Source organism: Parus major, chromosome 5 (assembly GCF_001522545.3).
Source record: "Parus major isolate Abel chromosome 5, Parus_major1.1, whole genome shotgun sequence".
Classification (NCBI taxonomy): domain Eukaryota; kingdom Metazoa; phylum Chordata; class Aves; order Passeriformes; family Paridae; genus Parus; species Parus major.
The window spans coordinates 48331930-48352641 of record NC_031774.1 but is presented as its reverse complement, the minus strand read 5'-3'; the positions used below and the strand labels follow the sequence as shown (position 1 = coordinate 48352641).

The 20712-nt window shown below is 39.0% G+C and overlaps 1 long non-coding RNA gene across 2 annotated transcripts in view; it reads right to left on the bottom strand.

Moving 5' to 3' along the window:
• The window catches only part of LOC107206391, an 84996-nt gene extending 79835 nt beyond the window's left edge, over positions 1-5161 (bottom strand). For both annotated transcript variants that reach the window (XR_004497967.1, XR_004497966.1), the window contains exons 1-2: positions 4946-5161; positions 2066-2185 (exon numbers count right to left, since the gene is read on the bottom strand). This is a non-coding gene — a long non-coding RNA (uncharacterized LOC107206391). The remainder of the gene's footprint in view (positions 1-2065; positions 2186-4945) is intronic.
• Positions 5162-20712: the final 15551 nt, after the last annotated feature.

The window sequence follows — 20712 nt, the reverse complement described above, 5'->3', positions numbered from 1 at the left end:
TAATTTTGCATTTTTATACACTTAAAGAGTGTCAATTTATTGAAAAAAATATATATAACAGTCCACTTACATCCAGCAGAATAAGCCAATAATAATGATGTATTTTACAATGTATGAACTTTGCCATGTGCTGTAGAGGTATCAAAAAATCAATACAACTAAACTGACAAGTTTGTCAATGATTGAAATTAATTTCCTTTTTTGTGGTACTTCACTAAACTGAATTCCATAGAGTCATATTAATTAACATCCTACTCAGATGGTCTGTCTAGATGGAGAATGACTAGGTTATTTCTGGGCAGCTTCAGTGAAAAGTTTGTACTATAAGCAGAATAAAATAGTGGAAGATATTCACATGGAGACACAAATAATTTACTTACTAATGTAATTGCCAAGCTAATTGAGGTAATCAAGGTTAAAATTTCCCGAAGATGACAGTCATTTTCAGCTGGACTCTAAGGACTCAGTATTTTCTGAAAATGTATATTTATTACATTCCAAAAAATCCATGTCTATCTGAGGCAGAATCACAAGTCTTTGACCAGAAGAAGGCCATAAGACCCAGTAATTCATTTATAAACTTACCAGCACACTGACTAAACTGGGTAGCTGTGTCTCATGGAACTCAGAGAATTAAAAACAAACATACAAATAAAATAAAAAACCCAAAACAGAAACAAAACTTAAACAGGATCACAGAGGAAAGTCCTTTCCAGTTTCTGAATATAAACTTGTGGAGGTGCTCAAATTAATATTAAAAATGTGTAAAAAGAAGTTTAGAGGGCTAGACTGCAACTGTTATGAAATCCTATGAAGATAAAAGGGATCAGAACTGCTAGCTGTGATACGCAATTCTATTTTTGTTTTAGGGAATTTGGAGAATTTAATTTGAAAGACCCTTTGGTTTTTCTCTTTTTCTTCCTATTTACATTCCAGACAACAAGAAGTACAGGGGTTTTTTTCAGAGTAAATATTTTGTTCTTTGCAATTATGTTTCTGCAGCTGAAATCAAGCAGCTGGATCAGAGATCCTCTGAGACAGATGCTAAGGACCGTGTTTTTCACCTTGGTCTTTTGGGCCATGCCCTTAATTGGAGCTTAGTGTCCCATTAATGGTTATGCCTCCTGGGATTTTTATGACCATTTCAGAAGTGCAGTTTCTGCCTAATGTACTGCTGAACAACAAAGACTCCTTGTAGTCATATCCCAAAGGCCCCCCTATTAAATATACAGCAGTTCTCAATTAACCTGACGTTTAAAAACCACAATAGCTCTAAAGGCTATCTGCTTTGCAAAGCCCCTGGTCTAAACTGATAGCATTTAATTTTCCCCTAATGCAATTCTGTCCACATGCAAAGACCAGCTTGCATGTGACACTAATAGCTGACTTTGTGCTCTGTTGTGACCAGGAGAACCGATTTCTATATCCATGAGTATCAGTTTCAAGGCATTACGACACTGAAATTAACCTAGATTGTATCTCAGAGTTTGAAGTAGCTGCAGGTTTAAGGAGTAACCACAAGTTCCTATGAAGTTTGCCACTGCAGGAATTGTGTAACAGCTCTTTCTGAGAGATTGTCAGGGTGGATTTTAAAAAGAAGATGATAAATTCACTAATTTCAGCAGCAGTGTGAAAAGACAGAGCTGAAATGACTCCTTTCTCAGGAAAGTGAATTCTACTTTCTGAAACACCTGTGAAAAGCCAAATCTTACAAAAGACCAACTATTTAACCACAAAAATACACAGACAACTATGTTAAAAAGTCAGCTTCCCAAGGTAAAAGTAGGTTTTAAGTAAGGAAACTTATGCAACATGTTATAAATTTTACAAGCTCAAAAAATATATTTATGAGCTTTCTAGTACACTTGCTCTAACTTCAGTTTCAAAAAGGTGTGATGACATAGCCACAAGGAAGTGTATTTAGCTGCTGATCCTCTGAATTTACTGAAGCAAGTAGAGATAAAATACATAAAGTCTGCACAGGCTCAAAGTAAATGGCTCAGCAACAGATATATATTTGCACATGTCTAGTACAGGAAATTAAAAGCTTTCCCTTGTTGCTCACCTGAATTTTTGAGGTTTAGGCTCCTAGCATGGTCCTAGAATGGTTCTAGGATGCCTTCCTTGCTGACCGATTCTCTGTTTCAATTGGAAAACATATCAATGGGATAAAAAATCTGGTTACCTGTAAAAAACAGACCAGAGCAATGTTTGAAAAGTTATGGGAGGGAAAAGAAACACTAAGACACAAACAAAGACATGAAAGCAAACAGTGTGTCTATTCTTCATCCACAACCCTATCATTCAGCAGCACCTGAGATTTCTCTCTACCTGCTGCTGAAAATCTTCTCCCAAGCTTTCAAAAAATCAAAGTAAAATTTTAAAAATTGAAAGTTTAAATCAAAAACCAAACAAACAGAACCAAAAAAATCTGTGAAAATCATTCTGTGGGAATGCAATTTGTTTCCAGGGAAAAAGCTTTTAGCAAAAGGAAAACAACTATCAAGTACTCTGCCAAGAGAGAGACAGGCATAGTGGCCTTGGCACTGTATTAAATCTCTGGAGATACCAGTACAGAGCAACAGGTTTTGTTGTGTGAGCCCAATGTCAAAAACACCATCTACTAGAAGAACATGAAGATCAAAGACTTTGATTTCCTTAGGTATCTAAATTTAGTTCTTGCTACTAAAGTATGAATTTAAAGGGGTATGCTAAGGGAAGCAGATATTGGAAGGGGTGAGAGGGAACAGAAATTTCATTAGTTCTGGGCTGTGATTTGGTACATTTCTATCAATAGATTAAGTCTGAAATTCATTCCAGTAAATAATTCCCTCCAGCCAATAGCTTTCAGCTTCTGATTCATCATCCCAAAGCTATAACAAATGGTAAGGCTAATTTGAGGTCCTTCTCCATAAATAAGGTCCAGCTGAGCAGAGAGAGGTACAATTTGCTGTAGAAAAGGAAAGACTTAAGCTGACCATACAGAATGAAATGTTACTCATCACTGATGGCTGGAAAATGCCTCCTAATGAGAAGGGGAATAAAGATTATCAACATCTCCAAGATCATAAGAATACATTGCTCTGGTTCTTTATACTTTTGTTCTGGCTCCTAACCATGGTGTTTGAGTGCTGCTTAAAATAAGCCCAACCAAACAACAGCCCAAAACCACAAGCACTGCCCTCTTTCTTTTTCTCTTTCACCACTCCTTCTACTGCAAGTCATCTAACATTTTTCTATGCTTACAGCTTGGTGACTTAATTTATCAACCCAGCAGGGAGATATGCTGTTTAACATCTTTGTTGGTGACATGGTCAGTGGGACCAAATGCAGCTTTATTAAGTTTGCCAATGACACCAAGCTGTGTGGTGCCATTGCTACAGTGGAGAGAAGAGACTCCATCCAGAAGGACCTGGACAGGCTTGAGAGCTGTGCAAACCTCATGAAGTCCAACAAGGCCAAGTGCAAGGTCTTGAACCTGGGTCAGGACAATCCCAAGCACAAACACAGGGCAGCAGTGAATTGAGAGCAGCCCTGAGGAGAAGGACTTGAGGGTGCTGATGAATGAGGCTGGACATGACCCAGCAATGTGGGCTTGGAGCTCAGAAAGCTAATTGTATCCTGGGCTGCAGCAGTGTGACCAGCAGGTTGAGGCAGGTGATTCTCCCCCTCTACTCCTCTTTTGAGGCCCCATCTACAGTACTGTGTCCATCTCTGGAGCCCCAAGATAAGAAAGAGGTGGACTCTGGAGTGAATCCAGAGGAGCACCAACTCAGCAGGGAAATACCTACTTTTTTGTTGTTGTTGTTGTTTTCATTCTTGCCTAGTTTCTGTATTTGAGTGAGCTAAATTGACTAACTCAAAAACCCAAACACCTGAGCCAAACCCATCCCAAACCAAGCAATATATGTGCAGTTCTGGGCTGTACTAGGAGTTAGAGTACAGGAGAGTTAAGTTCCATTCCTTGATCTAATACCTTGGCTCAGATTGTCCTGAAAATACGCCTTGTGACATAGAAAGCTGAAATTACACCAAGGTAATTACAGTGAACGTTTTGGTGGCTATATATCAACATCATCAAAAGAAGGAGGTCCCACTAAGCCAAATAAATTGATGAATCAACAGGGGGAAAAACATGAGAAGAAAACAGTTTTACCTAGCATAAAGAGATGACTTAGCACAACAAAATATGGAATAATTGTCAAGCTAGTCCATGGGAGAGGACAAGTGTACACAGCTCAACATGAAAAAAAGAGGCTACAAAAAAAAGCAAAAGTTGCTGGTCACGGTTTAGAGATTCACCTGGTGCTTTCATGCTCACCCACCTCTTATCTGAATGCCTGCAGCCACCTCAGTGCATTTCCATTAACTTTTCTGTGAGGTAGCCAAGATTTCCCATGTCTTGCAGATGGTAAATAATAAAAAAATAATAAAAAAAAAAGAGTACTCAAATAAAAAATGCAGATCTTCCTGGAATGTGAACTAAAGATCTACCATGTTCTTACATGGTTAACAAATAAGGACAAGTTGCTCCTGGTTCTGAAGGCAATAAACGAAGGAGATAATTAATAGAACTTAAATCAAAAATCTACACTCGCCACACTCCTCACAGAAGCCTTGATTACTCAATGCATACTGTGTTCCTTCAAAATGTTTGTATTATTAAACAAAATTTGTAATGTTAAAGATTTTAAAGAAAAAAACTTCAGTTAAGCGCATTGAGAAAGCAGCAAATGCACTTCAGGCAGAAAGCTGCCTTTATCATTATAATAGTAGTATGGAAGAGCTCTATGAAAAAAACCCAAAAAATCAAGTGTACAAATTATCCGACATTCATTCCATGACATTCTGACAGCTATGTTAGTCCTGATAAAAATATCCAGGAGGACAGCACATTGCAGATGGCACTTCATAATGCATTCACTTAAAAGCAGTCATTCCCTACCTCAGAGAGAGCGCAGCTTGATGAAGGCCATAGGACACTTGGTTCAGCCAGTAAAAGCTGCTTGATGAGGGCGTCTTTAGTTAGTTAGTTAGTAACTTATTCATTCATTCATCTTATGCAGAAAAATTTGATGAAACTTGAAGAAAAAATCATAGCCTTGCACCTTCTTTGTGAAATTCAGAATCCAGAATCTTGTTCAAATAATGTCTGCTTCTCTGAAAATTACAAGTGTGAAAAAATGGGTTAAATTGCCCTAGACTTTCAACTCTGGAAACATGAACTCAAACCTTACTTCCTATAGGCTACTATTGGAATGACTGTCAGTGCCACTAAGCCAATAAATTACTGGGCAACCTGATAGGATTGATTGTCAAAAGATGCCCAGGAATGGAATATCCAGGATGAGGTGCCTAAGCAAAACCTGGTAAGTGACCTTCAGGAACAGCCCACCTCATAGCCCACCCCTCTCTTATCTCCATTCTGCTTTTCAAAAGAAAACCGGTTTGCCTACAATATAATACAGAAGAAGATGTTAATAAATACTGAGTAAAGAATACACTTTTCTTAGCAAACAAGATGTCAACTCAACAGCACAAATGTCATATTTACATTCATCTTATTAAGATTTATACCATTTAATGTTGAGCTTTAAGAATTACACTATAAATGGAATATAATTTTCATATAAAAGGGACAGAATATTTTTAAATCAAGCCTGTAGAAACTCACTCATCAGTGGTTTATGAAACTAGAGTACACTGATGCTTCAGTACTCAATTAATGTCAGGCAATATGGATTTCAATCTGGCTTGAAATATATTTAAACAAATGAAGTAGATACAAATGCTGGCTCTTTGGCCAGCCAGAGCTAAAAATCCATTTTCTACCCCATTTATAATAAGAAGTAATCTGAATGTAATTTATCTAAAGCACAATATGTTTCCCTAATTTTTACATGTAACCATTACTTAAACTATAAGTAATAGTTATATCCACAGATCTTAGTGCACTTAATTGAAAATGCATGGTATTAAAACATAAGGCTCCATCCTTCAAAAATAAAAGCATTATTCTAAGGAATAATTGAAGTGGGAGAGCAGGGGCTGGGAAAAGGCAAAGGAAGGAAACCTTAACAAAAATCCTTAAATGCAAACATTTCTTCCCATTTATGTTATATTAGGACTGTTTTTGAATAAAATTAGTCTCTCTCAGCCCCATATTTCAGTTTAGATTACAAAATCCTCTCATCTGATTGTCACATTTTACGCTGAAGTCAAATCCTTCTGCAGCAGAGTGACATGTCAAGGGTGACAATGACAAATTGTCACTAAGTAAGGAATAACACATGACAGGGCGTTCGGCCATAATGAGATATATGCATGCCTTGAGAGCGTTTGCAGGCATGAGGCTGAAGGGCGATTGCTCCCAGCACTCATAATGTTGCTAGGTCTCATTAAGACTTTACATGCACTGGAATAGCTTTCCAGTGATTAAAAGAAAAAAAAAATTATGAATGAGTAAATCATGTCAGCAACTTTTATTTTTATTCATCCTTCCCTAGAAGTGTATATGTTTTATAAGGCATAATAGGAAAAAGGGTCTTTTATCCCTCTTTTAAATTTTTTATGTTACTGTCCATCATGGCAACATACAAGTACCATCCCCTCTAAATGAATAGCAACAGTGAAATCTTTGGCCTAATGGACTTGATGGTGCTCCCTGACACGTATTCATTTGTAGCCATAAACTTTACATGTGCTAGGTGTTCCTCTTCAAATATATAATGATTTTATTAATGTCTCTTTTTGTTGGTGTGGGTTTAGATGTAATACAGGGGCATGTCAAAGTTCACCAAAAGGTTTTTAACTTATCCTTTGTGATTTGATTTCTAATGACTTTTTAAACTTAGTACCTCTTAATTAATAATAAGCACAACCGGTAAATCCTGGCAAGACTATCATAACACAGAAACTTTTATGAAGAAGGTCAGGCCTGTGGTTAAAAGGACATAGGAAGTCATATATTCAGCTCAGTCAGTGTCTCTCACCACCAGAGAAGGAAGACGAGAAGATGTTGTTATGGGGTTTATTGCAATCCTCACACTATAGATCTGTTTGACCCAGGATTCAGGGCAAGATGTAGGACAGTTCTTTGTTCAGGGAAAAAAAAATTAAGTCAGATAACAAGAAATTTGTGGTACTTATGGTTCCCCCATTGTCACGAGCAGGTTGACTGACCTTTCCATGCCCCATTTTCCTTGATTAAAAAAGGCTGCCATGAAATTTAATTTCTCCACCAGCTATAGAGCACACTGAGCTTTTGGGACTAAGAAAAGCCCCATTTCAAATTTCAAAACCTCTAGGTATTAATGTCAATGTATGATAAGTTTGTCACCATAAGCGATAGCAGTCAGTGATTTTCTCCCACTCAGGAGGAAATAAAAAATCTAATTTTTGTCTAAACATGAAAACCAAAGTCTCATCCCATTCTTCCCTAAAAAAATCTATGCTGTATCATTTTGTTTTCAAAAATGAAATGACACCAGCAACTTTGTGGATACATGTCAGATGTCTCAATATTTACAAAACTCAAGTGTTACTCTCAGATTTTTCCACTGAAGTAAGCAAGTTGGTGATAGTATGTTGTACCTTTTGTCCAATCTATGCAACATTAGGAGCATCTTATTCTAAACCAAACTCCTTCATCTCTCTTGAAGAAAGGAAAAACTATCATGACAGATGGTAAAATGGAAGAAAAGGTGACTGCTTTGGAAGACAGAAAATCAAGTCAGCCCCAGAGTCCAGGCTCTGAGATTGTGTCCCTGCTTGGATGCCTCACACAAGAGCGCAGGCTTATTAAAACAAATCTTTGTGTCAAATCATTTGATTAGTCACAGTAATACTTAGTATTTCTATAGAATCGGTCACTTAAGAGCTTCACAGACCCTTCACAGAAAAACTCTATTTTGCTACCAGATACGCCTCTTCAGAAGGGTAGTCATGAACTCAGCTCAATCCATGACAACAGCAAGAGGGAAAACAGATCTCCCAGATGTAAGGAATTTTTCCAGCATGACATTCTTCTGGTTATCCCAAACTTGCTTCCCACATTGCTTCCCAAATCTCAGTTACAATAACGTGCAAAATCAGAACTGACCTTGAAAGCCTTTAAGTTTGGATTTGAAAGAAAAAAGAATTTGTGGGTGCTACCACATTGCTAGGAATGAGGTAAATCAGAGACTTTCCATTTGAGAAAACAGAGCATATTAGATTGGCCTCAGGCCTTGGATTCAAACCCCTACCCACTTAAATCACTCCTGCTGAGGTATTTTTCTTCCTGCCAAGGAGAGCAGTTTGTGCGCTTACCTCTCATCCAGCATGTCCCTAACTATACATTCCAGCCTCTAAAGAGCAGTGCCAGTCACCAGCCCCAGCTCTCCTATTCAAGCAATAAAGTCACAGGCCTCTTGGACCAGGGAGCAACCCCTATGGCTGGAGCTGACAACCTTGGATTGCTCTCACGGCAATAAATGCGTTATGCAAGTACATAAATTTCAATTACTCACTGCTTTGGAAAGGGATTTCTGGATTGTATTATCTGTGGTTATATCCTTGGCAGTGGGGCCACCCAGGCATTTTTCAAACAAGAGCGACACCTGGGTTGTAGCATTCAATGAAATGGGCTGGTTTATGCTTGCAACCCTTAACTGTCCCACAGAAATATGTTTCACAGATGGGATGGTCATTGAAACAAACTGGGAAGTGAACATGATGATGGCAGTTTTATGCATTGGCAACTTGTCTGTTTTAATTTTAGACTTTCTTGATGGCTGTGTTGGCCCTTGACAGCCATGGCCCCTGGATATTGCAGAACAGATTTTTTTATATTTCAGACTGCACCATTTATACTTATTACATCCTAGCCTTTTACAAAATAATGCAATTGCTGCTGCTATTTATGGAGAAAAATTACAAAAATAAGCCTAATTTTCAATTAGCACCCATGAGCTCTAATCCGTTTTAATATCTTGACACTGTTGTTTGCACAAAGCCCATCCCAGAGCAAACACACAAGGAGCAATCCATGTTTGAGTACAAGAGAGTATGGGTACATGTCCCAAAGACGCTCACAATTGTTAGGGTGTTACACATTTCTGACCTGCACACCTCTCTCCCTACAGGGACAATAACTTCCTCTGCATCACATGAAGTACATTAGGAAGTAGGAATTGTCCAGGTCCCTTGAAAAGACACATTAATGTCCAAGAGAAATGTATTGGCAGAGTGCATATAGGAAACATGCCTGAATAGGTTTATATGCAGATCTGGGAGCTCGTCAGCTTGGGTTCAGAAGTGAAGGGAAAGATCACCCAAGAACTTTCCAGCTCCAGGAGCGCAGGACCTGGTAGATCCTACATTAACACTAGATGTGGGAGGCCAAGTGTTTACAGAGGTCCAATCTGCTCACTATTTATTTTTATTTATTTTTACCTCAAAAAAACGAATACCTCAAAGCCTCAGGGAGTTAACTGGACTCAAATAAATGAAGCTGCAGTAGAGCCAGGGAATTTTGAAACCAAGGAAGGTGTGAATCCCTTCTCAAAAGAATGAGCAGAGAGGAAAGCATAGGGAAGAAGGGAAAATGAAATTACAGCGGGAACCTGGTGTATAGCACCTCAAACCATGTATAGACTATCATATTTTGAACACATTTAGATACCAAAATATACCGAGCAAATGAAGCTTGGGTTTGATTATTTACATTCCTTTATGTTGCCAAGTATAATGAAAGCTTTTTCCTGTTAAAGTAGCGAGTACAGACATGGGTCTTAGTTAAGGTAAGCACTATAAATAGCTAATCAAAAAGAAAGTGGAAAAGACCAACATTCTGAAACGAAAATGTCTTGCTTCTCCTGAGTGACTTTAAAACATGTCTGGAAAGTAGAACCTAGACTCTTTCCACCTGGTGTTATAATTTTCCACTTTTGTAGTCTATGGTAATTGTGTGAAGCTTACACTGAGGTGAGAAAAGGCTCACGGAAATGCTCAACAAGCTTCTAATGGATATTTTCTGCACTCACTCCATCCCCGTTCCCTGAATTAGATACAGCTACCTGGGAGAGTAGGCAAGGAAAAGTCCATTCCACACAGATGATTTTTCCAGATTTACCAGTCTTGTAGCTGAAGTTTGAAGCTAAAAGATGTATGTACTACTACAGTGCAGAATCTACAGTGCACTGTGGATCTCTAAAGAAGGAGGCCTGTAGGGCTGCGCTGTGCCTTGTCCATCCGTTGCTGCTGGAACTTGCCCGTCACTGCCCAGGGGTTGCTAGCTCAGCAAGGAAAAGCAGGCAGCAAGGGGAGAAAGGAGCATAGCAAAGGATTCTGCAGACCAGACAGTGCCACACTTCAGCCCTGAAGTTCAGCAGTACTCAGGGATCTACAGCATTCCTTGTGACAGACTGAAGGAAGCCTGAAGCCTTGTTACAACAGCACTTTCAGCCAGGCCAAGTCCAGGGAACAGGAAATATGGCACGTAGTGATTTTCCCAGCACCTCCAGCCAAGTTTAAAATTTTGTTTAAACGGGAATTGAGTCCTGAGCCTTCAGACAGAAACCTCTTTGAGCTGAGAGTGAACCAGAAACAGTTCTAGGGTTGTCTCTTTTTTTAGTTTGGATGTGTTACTAACACGGAATAACGCTACAGTCAGCTACACATCATCCCAACTGTAAAAATTAAGAAGAGCTGTTGAATGTCAAGTGATGAAGCACAAAGTGTCACAACTTCAAAAGTCCTGTTTTTCTGGCAATATTTACTTATTCACATGACACATTAACATATGTAATAAGTACATAAAAGAACAAATGTCATATGGAGAAGTCAATGTGTACCCAAAATATACTGAGCAGTATTAGGAAAACCTTAGATTATTTTAATTTCATGATTTATATACCTGAAAAAATAATTCCAATCCTGCAATAGCAGCCCTTCATCCTGTGACTGTAGAGAACTTTGCACTATCAAGGCTCATGACTGTTGCTCCTCTTTTGTGCCTGAACACACCTTACAGAGAAGTTTCCCTTTCAGTGAATTTCTAAAGGAGTTATGGGGAAGAAAAAAAAAAAATAGAGTTAAAATAGAGTATAAAGAAAAGCTGTTCATTAGGAAGTTATTTTAAGCATTTTTAGCTCTTTGCTAGCAAAGGCTCATCCCATCAGTCCTTAACTTATATAAATCATGCACATTATTAAACCATGAGGTTGACACAGAATAATTGTGTAAGATTATGACCAGATCTTGAAAGTTCATTTTGTCTCAGCTTGTTCACTGGCATACACTTAACTACTTTGTTTACTTCCAAATTATGTCTAATGTCCATTGCATGTGTCATATGGCAAACATCAGCCAGTTCTGAAAAAGCTGTTTCTAAACATGTTTGGTTAGATTGTTTTTAAGGCAAGTTCATTTCCTCTGCCAAATTTGAAGAATAGACAGCCTGACATGTATGCAGCATTTCAGCTTCACGGTCAATAGTCTTCATTCATTATTTGGGTGTGAAAACAAAGTGTAAGTAACAAAATGCTGCTACAGGCTTCCCTACATCTGATACTAGTAATCAGTTTCTCCAATGAGAATATTTTGGGGTTGGTACACATGCAAAGAAAATAGAAACACAAAGGCAAATGATGCAAATATATGAGCCAGGTAGAAATAAAAATAAAATAAAAAACATTGCAGTATATTTTAGGCTGGTACATCTTAAATCTGAACTATTTTCTCCTCCAAAAGAATAAAGATTTTATTGCTATTCATCTAAGTTACAACAGTTACATTTGCCATATTAAACTTCTAGAGAGTGTGGAGATCCTTAGGTAAATAAATCTCCCAATTTTTAAACTAGCAGAACAGTAGCAAAGATGCTGACTATGTGGTATTCATTAAATAAATTAATACATTTCACAACTGAACTGAGACTCTCACTGTTACCCTCAGTCTTGAACTTCGACTTGACCTAATCCCATATCAACTGATAACGGTTCACCATCTGTCCTTGGTCAGCCCAATGAAGACTTCAAAGGATAGATTTAATAGCATATAGTTTGGCCTTGACATACAGACTGTATCTGTTCTTACTTAAAGAACAATAAAACCTTGTATTTAATTTCTTCTTTTTTTTTCTTTCTTCTTTTTTTTTTTTTTTTAACAGATGGAGGGCTGGTGTCTTATTCCATTCTGTCACCCCATCTGGACGCCTTAAATGTGATACTAAGGGAAGCATGGGGTGAGCCCACCAAAAGCTCAATTCAAGTTGAGATAGAGTGAGAAAGGAAAGAAAATAGGCTGATACCAATCTTGCGACATGGCAAAATAAAGGCACTTAAGGCTGCCATAGAGGAATGCAGAGAAGAAACCAGCACTGATTCCTGAACATAACAATGCAGCATTGGAGTTCACTTTAAGTTCTCAAAGAAGTATGGATGCTTCATTAGCAACACCTAAGAGAAAATAAACATTTTTGTGAACTAATTTATGTGTCACATTGCAAAGCAGAAAACCACAAGCCTAAAAATCACAGGAATCATTTTCTGCATCTTACTATTCCTCCTGAGGCCTCACCACAGGAAAACCTGACTTGGGGAGTTAAAGAATATGTTTTACTCTCACTGCAAAATTAACTGGTTTTTTTCTTTTCTATATGATCTCTTCATTATAATCTAGAGTTCAAAAGGTGTTGTTTGGGGGTTTTTCTTGTGAAACACACCAATGCTTTAATACAATAATGACATTTTTTTTAACTCAGTGGTAGATTTAGCTAATATACTTTAAGAGATGAAGGGCCTCTAAAATCTGAGCTACTGTCTTCTTAACATAGGGCAAAGGACTGAACACAGTAATTCCTACAGGAGAATATATTTTCCTTACTATGAAAATGTAGCAGAGCTCTGCATGATTATAAATATCCTACCAGTGCTTCCTGACTTCTTAGTCTGAAAATGCTCTGCACAGACAGCTAAGGATATCTTCTCTTTTCACAACTCTGAAGTAGCTACCAATACTCAGCTGTAAAAGAATAAATAGCAAATGGGTTTATTTTCAGTGATCATCCAGGGTTTATATTGGTCCTTTACACGGGTGGACCCCAAAGTTACCTTGAATTGAAAAAAGTGGAAAAAACCTTATCAATGGTGGCACACTATAATGTTAAAGTGATGCCCCTGATCCTAGAAGCAAGAGCTTCAGTCCCAATTACCTCTAAACTAATACTTTCATTCCAGTATGTCCTGACATTAGGAAACTTGGTGGAAGACATGAAGAATAGCAGGATAATACAAAGGCAAATTATTAACAAGTATTAGGAAATTTACTCTATCCTTTCCTGGTGTCTGTATCCATCTGTAGATATGAAAAAAACCAATATGATCCCCTTTCTCAGTAGAAAAGGATGGTGGGTTATTCAGTATGGACAAAAATTCATCATAATCTTGTCATGTTAATCAATGCTTTGACAGACAATGCCAAGTCCAGTGATCAAAGCACTATAATAGTATGAACAGGTTTCTGCTCAATGAATCTCTGCATAAACCCCTACAAGCACACTTAAGAATATTATTCACTAAAATAAAAGAAAAAAATAAAATTGATCCAGCCCAAAAATATTTTTGTGTTTTCTATGACAAAGATAAAACCCTTGTATTTTGTTTGGATTGAAGATAATTATTTGTTCAACTTCTATTTTTTTTAAGAGAAAATGCAAGTCTAAATTGTTTCAAAGCTTCTGATGTCAACTTTCCCTTTTTTCACCTCTGACTTTTATTCACAAATTTCAATGTTTAGGGAAATCACTTAGAACAGAACACCCTATTTTCAGTCTCCCAGGACAGCACCCCAGGCCTGAAGCAATATTTGAAGTATGAATATTTCCTATTGACACTGTTCCACTTTGGGAAATAAGCATTTCTCAGATCAAAGACAGAAACTTGAGTGCATATCTTAAACACAAGAATGTGCAATTACTTTTTATAAAATATATCTAGCTTGAAAGCTCCAATATAATCTCAGCTTCAAAATGCACTCTGGCTGGGAAGTTATGTACTCTTTTGACATACAGGAAGGGCTTGATTTAAATCCCTGTCATCAGTTCCTCTGTGAGAAACTACAGGATAGCGCTTCTATGCAGAGCAGCCCCAAGGAGAAAATATTTCAGGAAATAATAAATGAACATGCATCTGTGTATGTGCTGCAACTTCTGTGAAGTCAAGAACTGGGGAGGATTTGAATGTGGAAATATCTATCCTCTGACAGCACCTAGGGCACTCAGCATGAGGCAGACCAGCCAGCACCTAAACACACAAATCTCCAACCCCCATCTGAACCATGTGGGAAGAGCACCTGCCAACATTACTACAAAGCGGAAATCTTCAGAAATGGTTTTGTTCACTGGTGCAGGGTGTTTCTCCCTTGTTTCCTCTAACTTCTCCCATTCACTAGCAAGCCTATCTGCTTACAGATAAAACCGGCAACGATGCTGGGAACAGTACCAACCTGGGGGTGAGGAAGCATTTTAAAGCCCTTTACCAAAGCCTCCATATGTCTCAGGCTCAGTCTGCATCTCTTCCAAAGGAGGCAGGCAGGGAGATCTGTTTGAAGGTTCCAATAATGTAGCGGTCCTGTTTTCTTAATGATCTGTCCTTTCTCAACTGCAGAGGAAAAGCAAGTCAAGTGTGTCCTTATACACTACTTTAGTAAAATGGATGTGCAGTACACACTTCATTACAACCACCATGGGAATTAAAAGTAACTTGAGCAAATGGCCCCAGCTCCATATAATTATCTTTTGAAGACACTCGGAGACAAAAGGAAAAAAACTCACCAAACTAGCTCAAGAACAGCAGTTTGCCGAGGGACAGGTGAGCAGCTGAGGCTCACCAAGGGCTCAGCCTGGCTCTCCTGCAGTGTCCCGGGCTGATGGCCAGGGCAGCAGGTCCCATGAGACCGGGAGTGTGCAGGGGGTCTCGGAGGAGAAGCCCTTCCATGGATGTCTGCAGAACAAGGCTGAAAGGCACTGGGCTGTGCGTCTGAGCAATGCTGCCCTCCCATGGCACTTGCTCAGCCCGCTCACTGCTGAACCCACTTCAGCTGCCCCGACCCCACCGAAAGAACAACAGCAGGGTGAGGGTGATGAGCCAGCAGTTACTCTTCAGGCTCTGAAACTGGAATCCCACATGGCTGACCCAGCTGGCAGTGCCCATACCCTGCCCAGCCCCTCATAGGGGACCATAGCCCTTCCCAGCCTTCAGGACCCTTTTTCTCATCAGTCTCCTGGGTTTGTAGCTCATTCTTGTGTTAACTCTTTCAGAGGTAATGCAACAGAGAAGCAAGAAGCTGAGAAGTCTGAGAGCATAAATATTCTTTAAATAAAACCCCTTCAAATAATGACAAGTACAGGGCTGTGAGAGGCTCCTGTGGTGAAATCCAGGGGGACTGCAGCCCGACCCCAGGCCTTGGGCAATCCCAGCATTGAGCCTTCCTTCTTCTGATGGAAAGTGAGACCTCCCTTCCTTGAAGGATGTTTTTCTTTTGAAAACAGTTTCTAGTTCCTTTTTCACCTACTTACTTCTTTGTTGTCACAGTGCGGCTGAAAACGGCTGTGGTTGTAAGTGGCTGCAAACCCTGGCTGTAAAACCTGAATATGTGTGAAGACTTTTTTTTAATAAAAAACACCACTTGTCTGAAATGGGGACAGAAGGCTCAAAGGCCAACAAGTAATCCAGTAACAACAGAGGCACCCATGGCTGAAATGTGTTTATGTGGACAAAAGCCCACAGCTACATTTTTGTGACTGCTCTTTGTGGAGAAGGCAGCTTGAACTGGGTACAGCTCACAGGTTTACAAGCAGCTGCAAAACATGAAAGTATAAAGAAAAAGAAATTGTAAATTTAAGAGATTTAGCATGGCAGTAGAAAATGACAATCCATTGACTGTGCTGAGATCCAGTGTACCCTGGATGACAACTGCATATTTTGTGCGCTTATTGTAGTTGGCTCCATAAGGCAGTCAGAGGCATAGAGACACTTTTAGCTAAAAGGGAATACTACTTCTCCCTCAAATCCCTGGGAAATCACTTCTCCAGCACAAAAATAATGTGGCCTTAAGCCATACCAGCCAGCTTTCCAAATCCACTGTGGTGAGAGCTCTGCAGTTTTGAAGCAAACCAGTAGCTTCCATATTATATAAAAGTTACTGACTTTGTGTTTACCACGTGCCTTTTCAGATGATTCTTGAATCTGGATTGTTTCCAGTGTACATATATAGTTCATATATGTTTATAACTTTATAAAATTTTAAAAGCTTTGGCAGTCTGTCAGCCAGAGCTGTGGTGTAGGTCTAGTGCATGTTTATGGAGCAGGAGCTGGGAAGATTCAAGTGTCTTTATGGACTTGCAGGTGGAGGTAAGTAGAAGCTGTATCCCACATGAAGAGGATTTCTTCTGTGTATCAAAAACGAAGTTTTCCTGCAACCACAGATTCCTGACTGGGCTTCAAAGTAATCATTCAAATCACCAGATCCCAGGAAGTGCACTCCCCCTGGGGACTTGCAGAGCCCCACAGCTGTCAGACTGGACACACAGGCTGTCATCCTTCAGTGCCACCCCAGGTCTCACATCCCCTGACCTTCCTGCAGCCCACACTACCTTGCACATGATGACAAACCTCAGCTGCAGGCTTAGCCCACCCTCCAATTTCCAGTATGCCTTGTGTGCCATGGCCATGGTCTTCCTCTGCCAGGCAGAAGGGCCCTCTGCATGACTTAACTTCGGCCTTGCTGTGCATGAATTGTGGCAAAACCCACTGAGGAGCTGGAGAATATCAGAAAGTTCACTACTTCCTTTGGATGAAGAATTTATCCTTCATTTCAGTCTTCCATCCCACATCCCAGCTCTAAACTTCCCTGGGCTTCTCCTCATGAGCCCTCCTGCTCCCAGCTTTGCTCTGTCCTTGAGCAAAACCATAGGCAGTGATACACCCCAGTCTGTGAGTACCTAGCAGCTGGATCTTAGAAGGCAATTTCTGAAAAAAATTATTCTCACTTTGCATGATTGCCCCTTTCTATGGGCTATCACTGACAACTACATGTGGCTCTACTGGTTTTTCCACCCCACTATTACATGCTCTTGAAACCTGATACATAGCTTTTGAAGGTAGGCCATAGCTGGCTTCCAGTGGGCAACCCAACAAGCAGTGGAGATTTTGCATATAAAGCTATTGGAACACAAGGTAGTGTGAAGTGTCAACTTCCTTCTGGGCTGCTGTAGCAAGCACCGAGGAAGACAGAACACATCTCTGTAATGACCTAATTACACTCAATACAAAAAAGTATGGAATGTTCTCGTGGAGAGGCTGTATTCAACAATAATGGATCTAGGAATGCTGGGCTCTGTCATGTGCATTCTTTACCTGAGCATCCGTTTCAAACCATCTCCTGACAAACCAATTTCCCCCTCAAAATTTCAGAAGATGGAGGCACCACTTTTGTCTCCCCTCATTATCCTCAGAAAGTGAAGCATAGCTATTTTTACTAGCATTACAGAACACCTTACATTTAACCCAAACTTGTAAAAACAGCGGAAGCCTTTTAGTGCTCTAGTACACTAGGCTGTGCATTGTTATTTCCCTGCCTGAGAGAATGCCCTCTATGAACATATATATTTAGAATTCTTCCAACAAACTGATGACCTAATTGCAATCATGGGATTACTAGAAAAATGAGAAACTGTAAATAATTATTTCAAAAGGTAAATATACCTATTCTTTTACTAATGATGTACTAGAAGCTTCTTATAAAAATAGTACCTACAATTTTGAAAAAATCAGATCCTCAAAATGCTGTTATGCCTATTTAGTGTGACCATGTGTATGAAGGGGAAGGTTTCAGGAAAAGTAGTTGGAGAGTTCACACAAGATGTTGCAAATATTTAAGCAATGAGAAATATGATTCTTTGTTTATAAAATGCAGAGAACTTCTCAGAAGCAGGCTATGATTTTTAACATTTCTTAAAGAGAGGTGAGAAAGGCTCAAAAGCAAATCCAGTCTCGGCAACAGAGACAGGCACCAAACCCAGCAGCCTGTTGACTTCCCCACTGGAAGCATTAAGAAGTTCCCCTCAGATAAAAAGGCAGAAATGTGCTAACTTCTGCCCTCCATAACACCTACAGAGTACTAGCATTATAATTATGTTGATGACATAACCTATTCATTCAACCATCTCATGTCCACACAGGTAATTATATTTTAAATGCTAAAGGGCTTTGGGAAATTGGCAGCCACACGAATGCTTGGTTGGTGTAGCACATACATTTGCCATCTTAAGGTGATTAATGTAATTCCCAGCCCAGGACTAGCCAGATGATTAGTTCAGTGCTACCCTTCATATTTAAAATCAAATGGACAAGAGAAATAATCCAGAACATACACTACTCTTCATTTATGACTTATAAAGTAGTTTAAAGAAGAAACTGTATCGTTTTCACTACAGATAGGTATCTCCTTGAATTTCACTGAATAGACTGAGGCTGGTTTATTTCACAAGGCCTCCATAGGACATTAACATTGGACCTAAATAATTTAGCTTGACAATTGACAAGTGACAAACACTTTTCAGGGCTTGTATGAAGGACCAGGAGATGAAGTGACATGTGCTGTCTGGGAATTTTATATGCAATCTAGTACCTGACTTAACACGTGATGCTAAGCAAGCTGAAATGTGTTTCTGTGCCTTGTTTTCCCTTAAGGAAAGAGGGTACCTAATTCCTAGATATGAGCTTCTTCTGATGCTCAGTTCCTGTAGAAAAACTTAGAATCTTTGGAAAAAAGATATACAAAAACATTGATCACCAATGTTTTGCATAGTCTATTGCTGCACTCAATGAAACAATCAAATATAGAACACGTTTCTGCAAAGCCAGCATGTAGAAAATTCTCTATTGTCTCTTTCTGCTTTATCAAGCAGCCCACGGAATTCTTTAGAGGCCCTGGTCAATACTATTTAAAACATCAAGAATCATTTTACACTCCATGTTCTTTGTAATTTCTCTTTCTCTCAAACAGGTAATATACTACTGGGAAGAATGCCTTCCCTTTATAATTACACCACACAAAGCTTCAGATATGCACATTTCAGGTGAGTGCCTAAAATTTTGAAGGCTTTCATTGTCCTTCTAACACAAAGAGACTTTCTGGGGCCACTGCTTTTGCAAGAAAGGATATGTGTTTTGCTTCCACTCAATCTTACAGTGAACTTACTGGTAATCCATTTTGTAAAAAAATCAAATACACCTATTGTATATGCATGGCTTTATGATAATTCAGCAACTTATACAGGATAGCCTAGCAGCAACTGGTTCCAACTTGTCCCTGCCAATCATTCAGATTCTACTGCGTGTCTCTTGCAGTCACAGGGCTAGCATGTGCATTTTGACAGCCCTGGAAATTACTCTAAACCACTTCATCACATTCCAAACCAACACTTATTCTGATTATAAAGTTAATAGCTTGAAATGGACATTCTAGAATTAACCCTGTGACCTGCTAGATTGGTGACAAGGAGACAGCAAGATGTGACGCAGTCACCAGGCTGAGTGACAATGCCTGGTGATGCCTGAGGCTCCACTACTAGAAGTAATGTTGGGAAATGGAGGTTTTCCATTTCTTCTTCTGGCCTCCAAAAGTTTTTTTTCAGAATTGACTTTCACATGTGACTTAATGTGACTTAATGCATGATATATGTATTCAATAAATAAATATATATTTTTATATATATATATATATAAATCTTATTCTCAATAAGAAAATATCAGTGATGAGGCATAATGATGCAGCTTGATCAGATACTTGGCTAATTCTTCACTGTTCAAAGGTAGAAGAGAATTTCTCAGAAAGGCATCTGGAACTCTTGGGACAATACAGGTATTTAGAGCTGTTCAATAATTAAATTTGGTGAGTACCTGAATGATTTACATCCAGCCCAGTAACGGATGATATTGAAGTATTATGAACCACGGAAATAGAATTATTTCTTAGTTAAAAAGGAGATTTAAACTTTACTTCAGAAAACAAATGAAGAAAAGTCCCAAGCCCTATTTTAACAAAGAGTTGTACACCCAGCAGGTTTAGGTAGTTCACTGCAATGAGCAACAGTATTAGCACTGCAAAGGGGGAAGGAACACGTAACCAGGGAGCAGCAAAAGAAGATGAGACTGTGCTACTGACCCCAGGTACCCACTGGATGGGCTTAGTTGAAATGTGCATCTATTCTCTGGTTGATATCAAGCCCATCTATAGAAACATGTAAGACAGGAATGAATCAAATAAGTCTCATTCTCTGAGTATAAGACTTGACAGGTGAGAATGGGGATTTTTAAATGCCTGAATAAGGAAGGAAAGAGATTCTGGTGATGGAAACTTTTCAGAACAAAAATACTCCAACCTGAATCCACACAGTATAAAGCATTAAGGACATCTTTTTATCTCTGGAAATTATTTTACAGTTAACTGACTATCAACTCTGAAAATAAAGCCTCTTTTAATTCTCTCTCCTTGGATTTGCAATGGGAAGAATTTAAAGAACTATATTTGATCTATTAGGTTGAAGTACTCACAGTACTGTAAATTGTTTTAGTGTACTAAATTTAGTTGACTTCTGTCTCTTTCAATTACCCTTCTAAAATGATAGGTGAAAAATAACTGGTTTTCTCCTGGTCTCTCTTTATA